This window comes from Propithecus coquereli, unplaced genomic scaffold (assembly GCF_000956105.1).
Source record: "Propithecus coquereli isolate 6110/MARCELLA unplaced genomic scaffold, Pcoq_1.0 Scaffold583, whole genome shotgun sequence".
Classification (NCBI taxonomy): domain Eukaryota; kingdom Metazoa; phylum Chordata; class Mammalia; order Primates; family Indriidae; genus Propithecus; species Propithecus coquereli.
The window spans coordinates 278,216-282,975 of NW_012151763.1; positions in this window are offsets into that span (position 1 = coordinate 278,216).

A 4,760-nucleotide genomic window follows, 5' to 3' on the forward strand; every position below is an offset into this window, starting at 1 on the left:
GCACCCTCTTGCACAAGGTCACACAGCCAGAGAGTGGTGGACCGCTGCCCAACAGTGGCAGCTATGTCACTCTGTCCCCTGCACTGGAGTCTTCACAGGTAGGTTCTGGGAATATTTCTGCCTGTGAAGGTCATGTTGGACCTATATTCACCATGCGGCCCAGGTAGTCTGCCCTCCTGCTGGCGAACCAGTTTGCTGCATGATTTTTCTCTTTGGTACTTTTTATAGGTTAAAAAATTTTGCTCCTTTTTTGGAGACAGGGTCTTGCTCTGTTGCCTGTGCTGGCATGCAGTGGTGTGATCATAGTGTTAGGCAGACAGCAAAGGATTCTAGGTCTCCTAGGAACGAAAGTGGGTGCTGTTGCTTTGGTGCAATTGTCCCACCTGGAGAAAAGCACAAGCATAGGCCCCAGGCCCCATCTTGGTCCTGCTCCACTCTCCCGAGCGACTGCCATAGCTGGGGGAGGAAGGAACACCCTATGAACCTGCCAATCAGAACTTGGTGCACCAGCTGCAAAAGAATGCAGAGGACTCTCTGGCCCAGGGGCCAAGCAGCATAGGTATCCCGGAGTCCGAAATTGACCTAGAACAACCCACATGCGCAGTAATGCAACTCTCAGCTGTCCAATCAAAGTGCTTCCATGGTGATGTCTGAGCCATGAGGAGGTCCCAATGCTGGCACTATAAAACAAGACGCAGACCGTTACCAAGCCCTTCCTTTTGCTCTCCCTTTGTTGCAACGATGGGTTCACTCGTCATCTGTTGCGTATGTATCATGCTCTGTAAACCAATATCTTGCTCTTGCCCTAAAATCCTATCTTTCTCCTCAATAAACCTCATTTTCGTGCTTGCCTTACTTTGGTGCGTTTGGTCATTCTTTGGCCGTGAGTGCATCAAGAACTGACATTTCAGACTGAAACCTGGCAATAGCTCACCGTAGCCTCCAACTCCTGGCTCAGCCTTCTCATGCTTCGGCCTCCCAAATAGCTGAAACTACTGGTTCACACCACCACACCAGCTAATTTTTTCGTGTTTTGTAGAGACAAGTTTTGCTATGTTGCCCAGGTTGGTCTTGAACTCCTGGCCTCAGATGATCCTCCCACCTCAGCTTCCCAAAGTGTTGGGATTATAGGTGTATGCCACCATGCCTGGCCAAATTTTGTTCTTTTATCATTACTCAAATACTTAGCAAAGTATCTCGTGTGTGCTAGGTCATGTGGTAAATGTTAAGGACCCAGAAATCATTCAGAAATGAGTCCTTCTCAGTGTATAGGGGAGCAAATGTGTAAAAAGAGATTTTATTTATACTTTTATTTTTTCTTCCATATGAAAGTAATTCATACCCATTGTAGAAAAGTTGGCAAACTCAGATGTGTCCAGAGAAGAAAACACAGAGCCCTTGTAATCTCGCTTTCCAGAGATAGCTGCTGTGACACGGCACATTTCCTTCCAGGCTGTCTTTCTACATATCGTGCATAATACGAGTCTGAGCTTTAGAGTTTCCCAATCTGCAGTGCAAGCAACCGCTCTGAGCTTCAGTTTTCTCATCTCTGAAACAGCTTAAAAAACATTCCCTACCTCACAGGACTATGTGGAAGTTACATGAGACAGTGACCACGGAGTGCTGAGTAGCAGCCAGGCCACAGGGGGTGCTTGATAGGTTGTGGCTGCTCTGTGATGCTGAGAGGGTGATATAGGTGTACTAATTCATACTTATCACACAGCCAACACAACAGCCTAACTCCTCATTCTCCAGATGGAGAAACTGAGGCCCAGGGAAGAAAGAGTTACAGGGTTTGTGATGGCCGGGGCCCTGGGGAGAACCCAGCTGTTTCCCTTCCCACCCAGGACCCACCATAGCTGGGGGGCTGCCCTGGTAACCTCTCCTATAAGCTGTTCTGTGCTGCGGCAAAAAGTGAAGGCTCGCAGATGTGCCCCTTCTTCCAGGAAGCCTGCTGGTCTGTCTGAGACAGTTTGCAGAGCATCTGTTTATGCATAAATGACAGTGGTTATAGAGTGCCAAGGGGAAACGACCGGGATATCTAGCAACGGTGTGGCCAGATGATTGGCCCTCCTTGGCAACATGAAGCAAACTTTATTTAGGTGAGAGGTTTTAGAACATCTCAATTTTTTAAGGGCAGATTATGTAAAGATAATCAGATTTAGAACAGAAATCAATGAAACTGAAAATAGAATATCAATGAAACTTAAAACTTGTTCTCTGAAAAGACAAATAAAATTGATAAAATTTTAGTCAGGCTAACAAAGAAAAAAAGAGAAAAGACAAAAATTACTAATCTCAGAAATGAGAGAAGGCCCATCACTAATGATCTCATTGACATTAAGAAACAATAAAGGAATATTATGAACAATCTATGCCCACAAATTTATTAACTTAGATAAAAAGCTTTCCTAGAAAAAGACAAATTCTAGAGCACACACAGGTAGGAACAGATAATCAAAAAAGGCCTTTATCTTCAGAAGTAATTGGATTAATAATTAATAACCTTTCAAAAAGGAAAAAATATCTGTGAACTTACATGAAAAAGGCTGGATGTAAAACGAAACTGTAACAGAAGGAACAGCCTGAAAAAGGTAAAATGTTTTAAAAATTGTCTCTTTAAAATCTCCCCAACTCTTCTTGAGAATTGAAACCTGTGCTCCAGCCCGAGGCCAGTGATCAGAGGGGCAGGGGCGTGTCCTTTCTTCTTTGTACCACAGGTGATGGCTCAACAGAATTTTCTAGCAATTTTCTAGCGAGGAGACAGGACGGATAAGAACCACCAACTGTAATTAAACAGCAATAGCCTGAAGCTGAAAACCTTCCTTTTAAAACCTCTGTATTTCTGCTTACAGGGAGGAAAAGGGTACTTTGAGACTCGAGTCTATCATTCTCCTCATTTGCTGGCAAATTAATAAACCACCCCTTCCTTCTCCTCAAACCACTTGTCCTCATTCTTCTGACACGGCCTCAGGGACAAGTGCCGAACTCTCGGTAACAAAACCTGAGCAATGATGCCAACTGTGAAAAACGTCCACAGAAAACAGCCTGTGGGCTTTTTACCCTGTGTGCTTTATACTTTTGGTTCATTTAAAATTTTTCTATAATAATCTTACATCTTTATAATCACATTGGAAGTCTTTACTAAAACACGGTGGTTCAAGAACAGAATAACAGGTTTGCAGGGAGAATATGTTTCCCTATCCTCAAGTTCTCTGGGGCACCGCCGTCAGGGCCAGGGCAGAGAACAAGTGCAGACGGAGCCCCGTCCTTGGTGAAGCCTGCGGGCTTAGAGGGGAAGGGAGATGTTGATCAAGTATTTCTATGAACTAGACATACTGCAACTGTAACAAATGTCGCAAAAACATACTCTGGGGGCAGGGGGGTGATTGGCCTCTCCAGGGAAGCTGGGACCTGAAGGTTGGTTGCAGTCAGCCAGGGGTAGAGGGGAGGAAATATGCTCCAGGCAAAGGAAATAGAACATGCAAAGGCTCTGTGGTTGTGTTGTGTTTTCATCCTTTGGGGTGCTGTAACAAAATACCATCGACTGGGTGGCTTACCAACAACAGAAACTTATTTCTCACAGTTCTGGAGGCTTGGAAGTCTAAGATCAAAGTGCCAGCAGATTTAGAGTCTGGTGAAAGCCCATTTTCTGGTTCATAGATGGCACCTTCTCACTGGGCCTTCACGTGGTGGAAGGGGTGAGGGAGCTCTCCGGGCTCTTTTACAAGGACACTAATCCCATGCAGAGCCCTCATGATCTAATCACCTCCCCAAAGCTCCAAAGCCCCACCTCCTAACCCATCACATTGGGCGTGAGGGCTTCAACATATTAATTTCGGGAGGAGCATGGTGGGGAGCAACAGTAGGGACACCCGTGTGGTTGGAGCCAAGAGGGGGCCAGGTGTCAGGGTATGAGATTCGATTTGCACTTTGCAGAGATCAGCCTGTCTGCAGTGCGGAGAATGGCTGGGCGCCTTGAAGACACTCAGGAGCTCCATTTCCAGCTGCCCAGAGCCCCCGTGTGCTGGCAGCAGCAATGGGCACATCCTGGAGCAGGGTGATCGCTGTATCAACCATGTAATTTTGGAGCTTCTTAATGAGGCACCTTCTAAGGAAGGAGGGTACCTGCCTCCCTCATTGAATGTTCTTGAATACCATGGCAAGAAAAAGGTTTCGAGGGAAACTACATAATTTTTTTTTAATTAATAAATAAGATGATTTGGTGTTGCTACCTGCACTGGGGCCCAGTCAGAGAGGGGTGCCTGGCATTTATTTTCAGCCTCAACAAGCAAGGGGCAGTCCTCTGTGAAGAAGTGAAGCTGCACCCCAGGATGTGGGCAGGTGCAGGGAAATGAGGCTCCGGCAGCAAGAGGAGATCCCGCAGGTCTCTGTAGCTGCCCACCAGGAACTCGAGGGTCTGGGGGGAGACCCAAGGTCAGAGAGTGTGGGAGGGGCTCCCAGAAACCCTGGGGAGTGGACACTGATTTTACACTGCCCCTGGACACAGGCGGCAGGACCTTTTATTCGAAGGGCTGATGGAGAGCACTCCCCCGTTGGCTGCCCCGGTGACGGCTGCCCTGAGCGCCGAGCCCCAGGCAGGGACGCCACCCGGCTGCCAGGGCAGAGACTGGGATCCCGACATCTTGGCAACTTTTCCTCTGGTTCCACCGGGGCTCTTCAGAATCCCATGCCCAGGCTGGCTGAAAAACCTCACTGTTTCTATTTCTTTTTTTTTTTTTATTTCAGCATATTATGGG